The sequence below is a fragment of the Lonchura striata genome, chromosome Z (assembly GCF_050655825.1).
Source record: "Lonchura striata isolate lonStrDom1 chromosome Z, ASM5065582v1, whole genome shotgun sequence".
Classification (NCBI taxonomy): domain Eukaryota; kingdom Metazoa; phylum Chordata; class Aves; order Passeriformes; family Estrildidae; genus Lonchura; species Lonchura striata.
The window spans coordinates 41,594,957-41,612,518 of record NC_140740.1 but is presented as its reverse complement, the minus strand read 5'-3'; positions in this window follow the sequence as shown (position 1 = coordinate 41,612,518).

The window sequence follows — 17,562 nt, the reverse complement described above, 5'->3', positions numbered from 1 at the left end:
TGGGTGGTGGGGGGAGGAATGCTTTGCAAGGTTTTCATTTGATCTTTGTGTGTTTTTTTTTCCTTTTTTTCCTTTATTTTTTTCCTTTTGTAGTAGTAGCTTAATAAAGTTTTTTTCCCTGTTATTAAGCTTGGGCCTGCTTTGCTCTGTTCTAGATTACACTTCACAGCATTCAAGGGAGGGATCATATTTTCATGGGGGCACTGGCATTGTGCCAGTGTCAAACCATGACAATCCCTTTCAACCCAAACCAATCTATGATTTTATGTTTAATATATAATGGTATATTAATATATTTCAAAATATATTAAAATGTTTTAGCTATGGGTGCCTATTTTAAAGCTAAGGTTGTATTGCCAAAAGAAAACAGACAAACAAGGCCAAACACAATTAATAATACTGAAAGACAAAACATTCCTTCTCCTTATGATATTTGGGATGCCTTTGACCTTGATTGCAAACAAGTGAGCAAAAAAAGACACAGTTTCTTGATATTTGTTTGCAAAAAAAGTCAAGGTTATGGTTCCCATTGAAAGAAATGTAAATTAAAATACAAATTGACAAGAGGTCACAAAACTGGAGTCTAGAGATATCTATTGCATCTCACAATGCAATGCAGGTCTTTTTTCTGTGCCTCTTCCTTTGTCAATTGAATCTTCATATTGCTGTGGCCACCCTCCCTGAGGTCAGGGTAGCATCTGTGCTTTATCTCAAAAACTTCCTTAGCTCTCAACAGAACACAGCAGACAACAGACATCAGGCAGACATAAAACTTACAGGATGTTACTCAATATATTATATATAACTAGGTCAGTCCAAGAGGAAAACATGGAACTTCCCATAATGGAAGTGTCTCTGTGAGATCAATACTTCTGCATTTTAACACCCAAATCTCTTAAGTGTTCAAGTTGGATATTAGGGAAAATTTCTTCCCTGAAAGGGTTGTCCAGGCCTGGCACAGCTGTCCAGGGCTATGGTGAAGTCTGTGTCTGTCCTGGTTCAGGGCAAATTTGGGGAAAGAACCCCAAAAGGGTTCCTTCAGGAAAGCAGATTCAATTGGCCCCTCCCTCCAACCAGATTGGGAAAGGTACCTCTTTGGAGAAAAAGTGGAACAAACCTGTTTATTAAACAAGCAAACTTAAACAATATTAAACAATAAAACTTCTTGCCACTCCAAGAGAGAGACAAACTCAGAAACCCCCCGGGCTGCAGCTGGGCTCACTCAGTCTCTGATCCGTTCCTCCGGCGCTGGAAATGCCACGGCTCAGGCCCGGCCCGCTGGGCCACCAGCGATGCTGCTGCTGCTCTCCTGGTGTTCATCCAGAGCAGATCCAGAGAAAGGGAAAAAAACACAGTCCAGGGAACTTCTTTGCATCAGCTAGCTAAAACTAACTAAAGAGCAAAGGAGAGCTCTGTCTCACTGTCTGTCCATCAGCAGACAACACAGTCCAGCAGCAGGAATGTGGAGGAGGGAGTGCAGTTCTTGAAAACAAGCTCCGCACTTCTTCTGCACCACCTTTACTCCTAGAACAAGTCTTAAAGGTGTAGAACTTATTATTCAACATAAACAGGGCAGGTGATTGGACATAAAGGCATCATACAGTCAATTTAGGAGATTCCACCCCTTATCCCCATATCATCAGCTTACTATTAAAACTAATATATATATTTAAACCCTACAAACACATACATTATACATCCAATATACAGCTATACACAGACAACGGCAGTAATATTCAGCAAACAGTGATATTTACACACGGTTCTCACCCAACAATCAGATCTCCCTAAGGTATACATCATGTTCTTCCATCTTTCTGCATTATCCACCATGTACAACCCTGAACAAAGACAATTCCACAAATGGGTTTGTCTGTACTTGAGGCAGAATTGATCCACACTGTCTTCCCTAACAAACCTCTGACATGCACTACTGGGACTTTGTCTCCACCAACTATATGCAAAAGCTGAGATTTGGCAGGGCCCAATCGACTGGTAGAGCCTTGGGTGTTAACTAACCAGGTGGCTTTTGCCAGATTCTGCTCCCAGTTCTTGAAAGATCCCCCACCCAATGCTTTCAAGGTGGTTTTTAACAGTCCATTGTACCTCTCCACTTTTCCTGCTGCTGGTGCATGGTAGGGAATATGGTACACCCACTCAATAACATGTTCCCCAGCCCAGATGTTGATAAGGCTATTCTTGAAAATGAGTCCCATTGTCTGACTCAATCCTCTCAGGGGTATCATGCCTACAAAAGATCTGCTTCTCAAGGCCCAGGATGGTGTTACGGGCCATAGTGTGAGGCACGGGATAGGTTTCCAACCATCCTGTGGTGGCTTCTACCATGGTGAGCACGTAGCACTTGCCTTGGCATGTCTGAGGCAGTGTGATGTAGTCAATCTGCCAGGCCTCCCCATAGCTGTACTTGGACCACTGCCCACCATACCATAGGGGCTTCACTCTCCTGGCCTGTTTTATGGTAGCACATGTCTCACAGTCATGGATAACCTGAGAAATACTGTCCATGGTTAGATCCACCCCTCGGTCTCATGTCCCCTTAAAAGTGGCATTTCTACCCTGATGGCCTGAGGCATCATGGGCCCATCATGCTAAGAACAATTCACCCTTGTGTTGCCAATCCAAGTCTATCTTTGACACCCCTATCCTTGCAGCCTGATCTACCTGCTGGTTGTTTTGGTGCTCCTTATTGGCTCTGCTCTTGGGAACATGGGCATCTACGTGGCGAACTATCACAGGTAGCTTCTCTACCCTGGTAGCAATGTCTTTCCACTCATCAGCAGCCCAAATAGGTTTCCCTCTACACTGCCAATTACCTTTTTTCCACCTCTCCAGCCACCCCCACAGAGCACCGGCTATCATCCATGAATCAGTGTAGAGGTAGAGCTTCGGCCACTTCTCCCTTTCAGCAATGTCCAGGGCCAGTTGAGATCAGCGAGTTGACTTGGTCCACCCCCCCCTTCAGTAGCTTCTGCAACCCGTCGTGTGGGACTCCATATGGCTGCTTTCCACTTCCGTTTCATTCCCACAATGAGGCAAGATCCATCAGTGAAAAAAGCGTAATGTGTTTCTTCTGCTGGCAGTTGGTTATATGGTGGCACTTCTTCAGCATGTGTCACTTCCTCTTCATCAGTGAGACCAAAGTTTTCACCTTCAGGCAAGTTTGTAATTATCTCCAAAATCCCAGGGCAATTCAGTTTTCCAATCTGGGTGTGCTGCATAAGGGCAATCCACTTGCTCCATGTGGCATTGAACATCCACCCCAGCACCGTTAGTCGGGGTGCCAGGAGGAGTTGTGCTTCTGTACCGATCACCTCTGAGGTGGCCTGGACTCCGTCATAGGCTGCTAAAATTTCCTTCTGTGTTGGAGTATAGTTGGCTTCAGACCCTCTATAGCTCCGACTCCAAAATCCCAGCGGTCAGCCTCAAGTCTCATCAGGCACTTTCTGCCAAAGGCTCCAGGACAAACCATGGCTCCTGGCTGCAGAGTAGAGCACATTCTTCACATCTGGTCCTGTCCTGATTGGGCCAAGGGCTACAGCATGAGCGATCTCCTGCTTGATCTGGGTGAAGGCTTGCTGCTGTTCAGGGCCCCAGTGGAAAGTGTTCTTCTTGTGGGTGACCAGGTAGAGAGGGCTCACAATCTGGCTGTACTCAGGAATGTGCATTCTCCAGAAACCTATGGCACCTAGGAAAGCTTGTGTTTCCTTCTTGCTGGTTGGTGGAGACATCGCTGTGATCTTGTTGATGATATCTGTAGGAATCTGACGCCATCCATCTTGCCACTTCACTCCCAGGAACTGGATCTCTAGAGCAGGTCCCTTGACTTTGCTCTTCTTGATGGCAAAGACAGCTTTCAGGAGAATCTGGATGATTTTCTCTCCTTTCTCAAACACCTCTGCTGCTGTCTTCCCCCACACAATGATATCATCAATATACTGTAGATGTTCTGGAGCTTCACCCTTTTCTAGTGCAGCCTGGATCAGTCCATGGCAGATGGTGGGGCTGTGTTTCCACCCCTGGGGCAGTCGGTTCCAGGTGTACTGCATGCCCCTCCAGGTAAAAGCGAACTGATGCCTGCATTCTGCTGCCAGAGGAATGAAGAAAAATGCATTGGCAATATCAATGGTGGCATACCACTTCGCTGCCTTGGACTCCAGCTCGTACTAGTGTTCCAGCATGTCCAGTACAGCAGCACGTAATGGTGGAGTCACTTCATTCAATGCACGGTAGTCCACTGTCAATCTCCATTCTCCTTCAGATTTATGCACAGGCCAGATGGGGCTGTTGAAGGGTGAGTGGGTTTTGCTGACCACCCCTTGGCTCTCCAACTCACGGATAATTTTGTGGATGGGGATCATGGCATCTCGATTTGTTCAGTACTGCCAGCAGTGCACTGTCGAGGTGGCAATTTGTACTCGTTGCTCTTCTACCTTCAAGAGTCCTACTGCAGATGGGTTTTCTGATAGTCCAGGTAAGCTGTTCAATTGCTTGATGCCCTCTGTCTCTACAGCAGCTATCCCAAATGCCCACCTGAGTCCCTTTGGGTCTTTGAAATACCCACTTCGGAGGAAGTCTATGCCTAAAATACATGGGGCTTCTGGGCCAGTCACAATGGGCTGTTTCTTCCACTCATTTCCAGTCAGGCTGATCTCAGTTTCCACTGAAGTCCTGTGATCCTCCTGTCACACCAGCAACAGAAACAGCTTCTGCCCCCACATATCTTGGTGGGATTAAAGTGCACTGTGAGCCAGTGTCGACCAAAGCTTTATATACTTGTGGTTCTGATGTGCCAGGCCAACGAATCCACACAGTCCAAAAGACACGGTTTTCCCTCGCCTCTACCTGACTAGAGGCAGGGCCGCTCTAAGCCTCGTTATCCTTCTTTCCTGGGGCATATGTCCTGGAGGTTCCTTCAAGGGGATCAAAAATATCATCATCATCATAATATGTGGCAGTTTGATTATGGGCCACTGGACCTGCTTCCCTTTTGGTGAAACTTCCTCTCAGAGTCTTGCCTTCTTTCAATTCATGCACCCATTGTGCCAGAGCACCAGTAGGTTTCCCATCCCATTTCCTCATATTTTCTCCACAATCGTGCAGGAAGAACCACAGCTCAGCTCGTGAGGTGTACCTTCTTTCCCCTTCTGGGGAACGTCTGTGTTGGGTACCAGGATTTCTGATCTGTATTGCTGAGACTTGGAGAAAACCCTCTTTCATCTCCTCCCTGAGTTTCTTATGAGTCTCCTCTATCTTGTTTTCTAGTTTCTCTCCTAGTTTCTGCAGACGTGTCTCCACTGCTGCAATTCTGGCATGGGTTGGGCCATGTACAGCATCTGCATATGCTCGGAGCTTCTTTGCCATATCAAGCAGTCTCCTCACTGTCATCTCACTCCATTATTGCTACAGCAGAAGCATAATCATGTAGCCCAAGTCTTACAAGTTTTCGCCACATCACAGATATACACAGTACCAAGTCTGGATTTACAGTATCTACATCATCTGAGAAGACAATCTCTGCCACTGCCATTTCCCTCAAGCGTTGAATTCATTGTTCTATAGTCTTCCACTGGGTTTGCTGCATATAAAGATCATCTGCACACAGGTATCTTCGTTTATTAAACAAGCAAACTTAAACAATATTAAACAATAAAACTTCTTGCCACTCCAAGAGATAGACAAACTCAGAAAACTCCCCTGTGTTGCAGCTGGGCTCACTCAGACTCTGCTCAGTCCCTCCAGTGCTGGAAATGCCACAGCCCAGGCCTGGCCCACTGGGCCACAGGTACGAGCTGCTGCTGCTGCTCTCCTGGTGTTCATCCAGAGCAGGTCCAGAGGATGTGGCACCTGGGAACATGGGTTGGTGGTGGTCTTGGCAGTGCTGGGGGAATGCTTGGACTAGATTCTAGAATCATTACATTTTTAAGGTTGGAACAAAGACCAAGACCAAGCATGATTCTATCCTATTTGGTCCAGTCTATGATTCTATGATTCTAAGACTCTTGCTTAAAATTAGGTTAGCTTTAGCCTTTCAGAGTGAAGTGTAGATGCCAAGCTAACCAACTTCCAGCTGGCTTCCTGAGATATTCAAACCACTGCTGTGAACATGGCCTTCCTGGGTCTAAGTTACCGGAGAAAATTATTTAATGCAAGGTAAACATAGATTCCTTTCAAGTGCTGAAAAATAAAAGCCATTTTCTTGCTTAAAAGTATAATCTTTGTGGTTATGGATGAGGAAGAATCTTGACTAGGAAAAAAGCAAGTGAGATATTATGCAGTTAGAGAGCAAAATATGTATTTTTTTATTTTATACCATTCCTAGATGCACCAGTGAAACTCCTTTCCAAGGAGGTGCTCAGCCATGCAGGGGTTAATGTCTCTTCTGGCCACCTGACTTTACAGCTGAAAACTTGAGAATTTTTGCACACTTATGCATGCAACAAAGAGGCTGCTTGCATTATAATCTCCTCAGGGACAGCCAACTGGGAAAGACAAATTTAGCAGTGTACTTCTGTTTTTTTACATAGCATAATGCCATTAAACTAGACATCATGTAGACAATGAATGCTACAACAAAATTCTGGTGCTGTTTATTAGCTGCCAGACTTTTTTTCTTTTTTCTTTTTTTTGAGAGGAAGCATATGTCACATTTGTTTCAGACAAATGCATTGGGGTCCCACAGCTCTGCCTAAATACGTATCATTTGTTCAGCTGCATCAGAGTCAGTTTTGGCCTACATACACATTTTGTTAATATTTTAAATAGGAAAAACAACAAAGAGATAAGAAATTAACAGTTGCTGAACTTCTCCAATTACCACTAATCACATTTACACCCTGGGGTTTGCAGAATTAGAAATCAATTGGTGACTTCCTCTTTCTACAGCAGGCAGTAAATGTGACAATTTAGGGAAAGGACTAGAAGATAATTCAACCTGGATACCCTTGTAAGTACCAAACAGTGAATTTATGGCTTTGTTGTTTGATGTGACACAAAGATTATATAGCATCATTTACTAAAATGATAAATCATTCTGTGTGATTGATACTGAAAAAATAAGAATATTTTTTCTTTTCTTTCAGACATTTGGAAATTGCATCTCGAGCAAAACTCTGTGCTGGAGTCTTTTTGGATCATTTCATGGTGGTTCACGTTTTCTTTTCAAGATTGTGAAAAAATATTTTTGAGAAAGAGCTGCTTCAAACTTGATTCTCTCTGGTTTTGGTTTTTTGGTTTGAAGAGGTCTTTTCCCAGCACCTAGTGTTGATTTAGCTTCACCATATTGGTTAGAGGGTTACTGTCAGCAACACTTTATGATCTTTAAGAGCTGTTTCTTAAGTGTTTAGATAAACTCAAATTGGCCATGTGCGTGTTTCTGAACATCATAAATGATGAACCAGCAAGGTCAAGTGGTCCAAAGCTGCTTATGATTCCTTAATCTGGGAGAAGCCTTGGCGGGTCTGTCAAAACAGATTTTGCAATGAGCACGTATAAACGTGTGCATGCTTGTAAAGAGCATGAACTAAACTTGTATTCACTGTTCATAATTAAAGGTGGAAAGAGAGGAGGTTATCTGGGCAAAAATCAGTATTTGGGGAAAGAAAACAACCTTGTGGGTAGTTCCTTCTACAAACAAGCTCAAGGTAGAACAAACTAATATATCTGGCAAAAGGCATTAATATGGAGCAAAAACCTTATCTAGCTGAGCTTTTTGATTTTTCAAAATAAAGATGAAAATCCTATTTTCTAAGAGAATATGCAGTCTGAAAAGCTTTTAGAGTCTTTATCTATACTTTGTGCTCTTTCCTGCAACCTGGAATCAGAATGAAATAAAAAATAATGTTGAGGTGAGGAGGAAGGATGACTCAAAACCAAACCTTTTAAAACTTGAAATTCACCTCTTGGATGTCCTGACTTGATATAAAAACAAACAAACAAACAAATAAATAAATACAATTTAAAGCAAAAAGCAGAAAAGGTCTTTGTTAATTTGAACCATTTAATCTACTGTTCAAAAAAAAGGCCACTATAGAGTTTCTCTTAAACTACTCCATTAATAAACCAACTTATAAAATTAAAGGGATTTGATATAAAAATTATGGCATGAAATGTTTAACCAGTTAAATAGCTCTCATAATATTTGTCAAAAACTCACTCAAGAAGCAAAAATGATGTCTCCAGTAAATAAGTTGCATGACAGATACTGCTCTGCAGTTTAAGCAACACTTAACAAGATTGTTCTTATTTTGAAGGCCAATATTTTATGTGATTACTTAAAAAAATACAACTGACCTTTTGTAAATTAAGAGAATCTGAGTGTCAATTTCAGGTAAGTAAATGTTTTATCATCAGACCTATTTTCTTGAATCAGTCAATTCTTTTTTCCTTAGACATTATGCAAATTAGTGCTTTTTCACCCTTTGGACCAGAATAAGATGGTAGAAAAATAATTTGTCAATTTTGCTTTTTAAAAGCAATTGAATAAACTGCCACTGAGTGAAGTGAGTGGTTCTTATTTTTAAGACTAGACACTAGATCCATGATAACATCTTAGTAGTGTACACAGGTCACATGAATTTTTTAATCATGTGCAAAGGATGAAATACATGTCAGAGAAACAGCTGAATAATTTAAAGCAAATTATGTGATTGAAAGTTGAGAGGTTTACTCAAATCTAAGAGTGTTTGTGTTTTTCATTCTTAAAAAGTCATCTCTGTATGTCTCTCATACTGTCTGTAAGTCAGGCACACCATCTAAAATTCAGGTCTGAAGTGAGCTAGAGATACCAAAATTAAAGTAACCAAAAGAATAGTTGTGGCTTACTTCTATAAAAAATTATGAGAAATTATGGGTGCTTTGCAAAGCATGTTTGGAAATCATCCCACATTAGCTGTACCCATGAGTTTTGTTCTCAAAAGAGGCAGCGTATCCTACCTAAAAATTTGAGGCAAGCTCTGTGAATACTTTCCCTATGTTTATCAAAATGTTCATGAACATTTTTTAGTCTTTCAGCAAACCTAATCTAATTAAAATCTTACTGTTCCTGGGGTGGGCAGTGATTGTGTAGACTACATTTTTTGATATTTTTTCATGTTTAGCTAAAGTTCTGAATCCATGATATGATGCAACACACTTACGGTGATCATCAAGAACCTTTGTCTTGCTGTTTCAAATAACAGCTAGACACCTAAACTCAGTGTTTTGCAAAACAAATAAATACAGAAGGTCAGGACATGCTTGGAACAAACTTCTGATTCAACCCCAGTAACTATGTGACATAGTCCTCAGAGATCAGGATTCATCTCACCAAACTTTGGATTCAGTATCTATTGCCTAATCCAGAGTTTGAGACTCGGCTTCCTCTGCCGTCACGAAGGAAAAACATCAAAACAAGCACAGGCATCCTGCTGGGGTGTAATAAACTGCTCTACAAATGTCTCATTTTTATATGGATTTTTTTTTCTCAAATTTCTTTTTGTTATTAGTATTGAGCCCAAAAGCATATCCTGCATCATGTCTGACAGCAGTGAGATTTTTGGCCTTTCTTACCTAGGAAGTGAAGCACTGGAACCAGCAGCCAATTGTCAAGGCGAGTCCTTTGAACTTGTAGGTTTGATTCTGGAAACTGGCAGAAATTTGAATGAGCTCACAATCCCTGTGGGAGGAACACTCTCTTACAAAGCTTGGGCTGATGCCATTGAGGCCCATAGATGTGATGACTGTATTTTGTTAATGACCCTACTATTCTCCTAGGAGCAATATTAGTGAGTATTATGAGTCAGTGCTTTCTAGTAGTAGCCTTACTATTTCTATTTGGAATTACAGAAATGAAACAGTCAAAACTTTAAAATCTATTTAAGAAAATAGAAAGCTGAGAGGAAAAGTTTTTACCTAAAGTAAACTTTTCTTTTTAGTTTTGTTTGTTTCAATACAAGGTGATGTGTTGTTCAAAATGTGTGTGTCTCCAATACTGTTTTCAGTTTATGATGTTGTGTCCCTGATCAGAGGTGGCATTTGGCAGGATTCACATTTTTTTTTTTGTAGTAAGTTACAGAAGGGCCAAAAAATAAAAATAATTATTCTCTAGAGATATTAAACTGGCAGGTTTTACAGGCAGTAACTTCACACACAATCAGAGCTAGGTCAGTGCATGGAGTAACAGCAACCCCTCTTTTCAAATCATTTGAGCCAAGTTTCCATTATTTGGTACATATCTCTCTCCTCACCTTTTCAGTTTTTCTGGTACTACCAATGTTGAGAGAGTGGCTGGAGGCAGAGAGTGCATATGTTCGTACACAAATCATTGGAATAAAATTCAGACCTTCACACCAATGCCAAGCTCAGAAATCACATCCTTCGGGGTAAAATAACTGACAGTTGTCCCAGAACTGTTTTATTGAGTGATTACAGATATGTTTTAGAATTTTCAATATAAATGCAGGCAACTACTGTGTTTGCTCTGCTCAGCATTAGTTAGAAGGCATGTTTAAATGTACAATCCATATCCTAATAATCTCATTGTCCAAATAGATTACTTGCAGGATACTTCAGTACCTTGCCCTTTTCATTTCATCCAATCAGCCTCTGTTCCCCTGGTAAACTGAAAACAGGTTTCTTGTCTGTCTAATTAGTTCTTAACTGCCTCCAAGCTTATCCCCTAAATATTTTAAGCATGTTAGTAAGATAATGAGTACAGATTTCAGATTCTATGCACTTTCCAGGTGGAAGACCTGAAGCAGAGAAATGTTAAGGTTATGCCTTATCTAGCTGTAGAGTTAGACCTCTGACTAATTTCAGACCACCTTTACAGTCATAAAGCAGCTGCAGAAAGCAATTACTCACCCTGCCTTATGGTGACGTGCATTGTACCTCACTTTTATTAATTTCAAAAATCTATTTTCATCAGAGTGTAAACACACACCTATCCTGTATGTAAATAAAAGTCTCACAAAAACATGTGACTGAAGTGATAGCTTATATTCCTTGATAATATTTCAAAGTAGGCAGTTGGCCATCTGAAGTCTTTCTGTTAAATTTTACCCATCATTGTTTTTTGGTACAAAAATACACTCCTGAAATACATCTTGAAGTGGGTGTATATGCTTGGATTAAGCCAAGCCAAGTTATAAAGTAGCTGGGATAACTTTAGAAGATGTTGGGTTTTTTGTTATTAGCTGTAAGAAAGAAGAACTGCTGTCAGTTGCCTTGTAGAAGCCATGGCTTTTGTGCTTCTGTTAAGACATTGCACTATAAATAACAATACAATAAATGTCACACAGAATCACTGGGTTAAAAGAGAGCTTCCATGACACTGAGTGCAACATCCAACCCTTTTTTGAACACATCCAGGGACAGTGACTCCACCACTTCCCAGGGCAGACCCTTCCATTTCTTTATTCCTCTTTCAGTTAAAAACTTTTTTCCTAAATTTCAGCATAAATTTCCCTTGGCACAGCACAGTTTAAGACTGGGATATAATGGGATTCACCTGTAGAGGAAAATAAAGTACACTCAGGACGACGCTCTGGCAAGAATGGAGGATGTCATGAATGGTCTACACATGTATTGTTAAGCTCTTTTACTTTCCAATCTAGAGACACCACTAGCTCTCTTTTTTAGTGTTGCCCAATAATATATAAATTCCCAAACTTCTCAGAGGAATGACAATGACCAACACCAAATTACAGAAAATTCTAGCAGCATGCCAATATAGATTTCCTATGATTTGTTCTAGATTACCAGGAACATATAAATGAGAAAGTAAAGTTAAAATGCAAGTAGGATTTTCAAAGAATTTGCATTATCTAAGTAAATTATTCCTATATATTTTCACTATCAATCTAAATTTTAAGTTACATCCCCAACAGTACATTGTATATTGCAAAAGAAAATAAGGGAGCAAAAATACATGAACTGGAGAAATGGTTACTGAAAGTGAGTAAAGTGTGATTGCCCAAAAGACTAATAGATAAATAAATAAAGCTGAGACAGTAACTGTTCCAATTTAAAAGATTAGGAATTTCAGGTGAATAAACAAGTGATAAAACACCATGATAAGTAGATATAAACATCCTCAGGGTTATCTAAATTGCTGGAATAATACACCAGTATACAGGCAAACAACATCACTGAGGGAAAGGATTAAAAAGAGAAGGAGGGGAAAAAATGTATGTGGAAAATTATAGAAACAATTAGGTTGGAAAATACCTCTGAGATTATTGAGTCCAACCTATGACCAAACACCACCTTTTCTATTGGACCCAAGCACTGACCGTTACATCCAGGATTTCCTTAAACACCTCCAGGGATGATGAGTCCACCTCCCTGGGCAGCCCATTCCAAAATTTTATCACCCTTCCTGTGAAGAAATTCTTCCTAATGTCCAGCCGAAATGCCCCCTGGTGCAGCTTGAGACTGTGTCCCGCTGTGCTTTTGCTAGCTGTTAGAAGCCACTGACTGTAATTCTTAATGACAATATTACCTGAAAATGAGACACCAGGTTTTGAACATGAGGTTTAAGTAGATGACTTTGTATATTAATGATCTCAGTTTTCTACCTACATTAACTGGCAAAAATGCATTCTAAAACAATACCTTTAAAGTAAAAAATGTAAAATATTCACACCACAATCACAGGATTTTTCTGGGAGATGCTGTCTCTCTCAAGAAAATATAGACAAAAATGTCACAGCATTTTCATATGTGGGTAACAGCTATATATAATATATATTAGAAACACATATTAAAGCACTGCTTCTCTGGATGATAATAGAAATTTAATAAAATATCTATGTATCTTGATCCAGAATGCATTTATTTCCACCTATTTACTCCAGAAAGTTTTGGAATAAATCCTGGATAGAATAATTTCACACCCTTTCTAAGTAATTAATGAATAAAGAAATGAGATGCAATTCATGAAATCACTTGTTACAAATAATTCACCCAAACCTACTTAAAAATCTCATAAGACTCTCTTAAATCAATGCTAAAAATGTTTATCTTGAGACCTGAATTTCAATGGCTTCCAAGTTTCTCTGATGTTCAGCTTCAGTACAAAACAGGAGTAAAAATTAAAATGAATGTTGATGAAAACTCACAATTTTTTCCCCCTCAGTACATTTCTCTATTGTATAACAAAAGAACTAAAACAGAGTTGGGAAATGCTTTGTTGAATGTGAAACAGAGAAACAAACCCTGTGATCTTCAAGGATGGAAACGACTAGAGAGGGTCTGCACCCGGAACGTTTAGCAAAATTTAGATACAGGTGAAGAAGTTTTGATTTGGGCTACAGAGAAGGAATGTACTGCAACCTAATGCACAAGAGAAATGGAAAATGAGAAACCAGTAGAATGAGAGGAAATGGCCTCAAGTTGTGCCAAGGAAGATTTAGATTGGATGTTAAGAAGAAATTCTTCACTGAAGTGGTGGTCAAGCATTGGAACAGGTTGCCCAGGAGAGTGGTGGAATCATCATCCCTGGCAGTGTTGAAAAAACTTTGTAGGTGTGGCATCTGGGGATGTGATTAGGTTAATAGTTGGACTCAAAGACCTTAGGTATCTTTTTAAACCTTAATGATCCCATGATTCTCTGTCACTGTGAAAAAAAAATCCAAACCAAAATCAAACAAAACCAAAAACAAACACAAAACAAAAGAGAACTACAAAAACCAACAATAATCAAAATTGCTGTTACAAAAAATAAAAGCTTTAAAAGCAACCTTCCCTCAAGTCAATTCAAATAAAAAAATAACCTACATCTGGACCACAAAAAGTAGAAGTGTGCAAACTAAGTCCTTGGTGTCTTTACTCCAACAACATATTTTCTACACTTGAACATTCTGTAAAGAGAGAGAAGGGGTATGGTACTCACTGGCTGCTGCCTTCCTGGAAATAGCTTCGAGGCAATTGTAAAAGTTCCCTTAAAAATTAATATTGGAGCTTCCAGTTGCCATAGCTCCTTTCTGATCCGTTGTTCAAGTACTGTGCCAGAAAACCCACTGCACTGTCCCCTTCGGAAGCAGGTGCAGCAGCCGGACAATAATCCAATAAAAATCCTATTAGCTGTGTCTCCATGACACTCCTGGTATCCATGGGACCCACAATAACTTTAATGCAGACCATAAATCCAGACCATTTCCTCCTTCAATTGCTCCCAATATGGCTCCACTTCTAGCACTGCTCAGCTAACCATTTTTTGCCACTTTTCCCCATTAATGCTGAATCACTCTCTAATCTGCACAAGGAAGCCAGTGGAGTCCCCACTAAATGAAACACATCACTCAGGTTTAGTTATCCAAGCACAATTACATCCAGGTGCATTCCTGTGGATTATGACCAGCAGAGACTCAGTAAAAATATCAATTCCATGTCTGCAAAGTTTGGGGAAGGCTTTGAGGCAATTATTGCTCCACCAAAACATCCCACCTTAACCCTTAAGTGGCCAAAGGAGGGAAACATCACTACATTAAAAGGTGTCAATGTATGGGTATGAAGCATAGGGTTAATGAATGCAAAATTAAGGCTGCAAGGACTATAGATCAGTCAAAATTGTAAATAAAGGCAAAGCAAGGACAAATGTATGAAGGAGAGGAATTGCCAATGACTTGTCTTCTTGGACCCCTTTGGAGCAATGGATGCTCACACAAGTTTTCTGACTTACTGCTTTGTTAATCACAGTATCTCAGTCCCACACATCAGTTAACTACTCATGAGTGGGTCTGGAGCCCCAGGAGGGGCTGAAGGAGCTGGAAAGGGGCTCAGCCTGGAGAAAAGGAGGCTCAGGGGGGACCTTGTGGCTCTGCACATCCCCCTGCCAGGAGGGGACAGCTGGGGGAGTTGGGCTCTGCTCCCAGGGAGCAGGGACAGGGACAGGAGGAGAGGGAACAACCTCAAGTTGTGCCAGGGGACTTTTAGAATGGATATTAGGTGGAAATTTTTCACAGAGAGGTCTGGGAAGCATTGGAACAGGAAGCCTGGGTAAGTGGGAGAGTCTCCATCCCTGGAGGGATTTAAAAGCCATATGGATGTTTTACTTATTTTTGTTAGTAGTGACCTTGGCAGTGCTGGGTTAATGGTTGGACTTGATGAGACCTTAGAAGGGCTTTTCTAACCTCAATTATTCTGTGATTCTATGAGGCTGCGGGGCAGTGTGGTATTGCTAAATGAGAGGGAAATTTATCATTTGAACATAACTCTGCTGATAGTCCTAGTGCCCTGGGCACATCACTGTAGCAGTTCTCAAGGAAGAGCTCATCCCTTTTAAGAACAGAAGAGCTGAGCATGCAGTTCCCATGCACACCAAAAAGTCCCATACACCACTGGCAGACTGCATTACTAAATCCACAGGTTTTCTGCATGTAATCTGTATGACCAGGTAAAGAAAGGATGGGAGGCAAGCCTAGAGGATTTAGAAATTATTTCAGAGACTGTCTTAAATGGTAGGAAATTATTACCCTTCATCCCTGCAGATCCTGAAGAATCTGTGCCTGGCAATATATCTGTTGAGATGGAAAGTTAAGCTGCAGCTTGGTTATTTGCAGATTGCTCCTATCAAAAATTTTAAACCAAAAAGTTTAGGGAGAATGGATTTCATCTCTGTGTTTGTGTGAAAGCTTATTCTGTAGAAGAGATAGGTTTTAAAGTGTAGTTAAAAGAATCAACAAGTTGATTGCAAATTACTTAGCTGGAGGGCAGAAATACATTTAGGCTATTTAAAATTCTATGCACTTTATTGTGATTTAGATGTCCTCTTTAATTACTTTTTCTAGCTGGCTGCTTAGAATTGCATGTTGTTTATAGACCTACTTGCATACAGGCTTTGTCATATGATCCCATTTTTGAGGGGAACTAAATAACTTTTGTGCCTCTTCTCCCAACAGAGGCTCAGCAGCAGCAGCAGTAGCTCAGTGTGAGAACATCCTGTTGAATGAAGAGGCAGTGGACAATCTCCTGCTGAGGCATAGGTGTATTCCCCTAGGAATTCCATGAGTTTCATAATACTCATTTTATACAGTCAATGAAGTTGTCTCTGAATGCAGGCATGTGAGCAGTGAATATGTGACCAGTGAGGCTGCCTTGTGCTGCTCCCTATCTTCCCATCACCCAAGCCAGAAAGAACATGCAGCAAGAATGTCATAAAGCTCCTTGAAAATGAGTGCAGGGTTGATTTTGTGGGGTCCTCCTTTTCTTGATTTGAACACAAATGTGTACACAAAGAAGATATAAATTTCAGCTCAGTGTAGAAAACCAAATTTTCCCCATTCAGAAAACAAATGTTATCTGCATCTTCCAAGTCCCTGTATAAAACAGAGCAATTGACTGGTTTAGGGAATTGAATTGAAACAAAATGAAAAATAAGAAAGAAATGTATGAAGGCTTATAATTTAAAACTTGCAAATCATTTGTACAGAGATCAGAGTAATTCTCATGGAAAGTTTTCATGCTAATTTTTTCTGACTTCTGTATATTCAGTATTCATTCCAGTATTCACTGAAGTAATTTAATGTAGTGCTTAAAGCAGGAGTAACTGGCTGGAGTCACAAAAGGTACTGGCTAAATATCAGAGGAAACAATCTCAAATCGAAAAACCTCCATAAGCTGTGATAGTTGTAGGGACAGAGAAGGAAAAGACACCAGAAGTGAAATTGGTGTATGTTGCACAGTACACAGTGATCACACTGCTGAAGCACCAGAAGGTGTTCTGTATTGTGCATCAGAACACCAGACCAGACACTTTTGGTCATGAAGCAAATGATTTTCACACCAGTAATCATCTCAGCAAGTACTTTCTGAGAGTGAGGATCCCATCCTTATCCTGTTAGAGGGTACTGCCAAACTTCTTATCTCTTGTTTCCATTGTTTCCAGTTAAAATTTATTTGTATTCAGCTCATACTCATTCCCTGTGTGCTGTCCTGGAAGACTTCATTCTTTGCTCTCACAAGAGCAAGTAATTTACCTGCCACCTTTGTCTTTAGTGGGATGAGCAATCCCATGAGATTTCATCTCAGTTCAGTAGCTCCTTGTCCTGAGGGCTCCTCTGGTCCCTCTGCTTGTCTGAAGGCCTCCTCTGCTTCACTTTTGTATCTGAATGACCTCCTTTGGCCACTGAAACCAGAAGCACACAGCCCTTCAATCCAGGCTACACAGACATCTTGCATTTAGTGCAATTTGGAATTCCTCTTGGATTTGTCTCAACTTTTTATAAAGTGACCATTCTCTACCTACAGCTTGTGCTCCATACATCATAGAGGCAAGAAGAAAATGAGGTAATTTTTATGGGAAGATGAGCTAATGGAATCTAAAAAGTAGGTCCACTTTTTAGAGTCTTTTCAGATAATGCAATTACCTTTAACTAGATAAAATCTTTACACATTGAAGTGTAGTCATGAAGACAAGAAGTGGATTCCAGGGATGGGGCTTGTCTACTGTGAGGAAAGGTTGAGAAAAGAGAGGGAGAGGGAGAGGGAGAGGGAGAGGGAGAGGGAGAGGGAGAGGAAGAGGGAGAGGGAGAGGGAGAGGGAGAGGGAGAGGGAGAGGGAGAG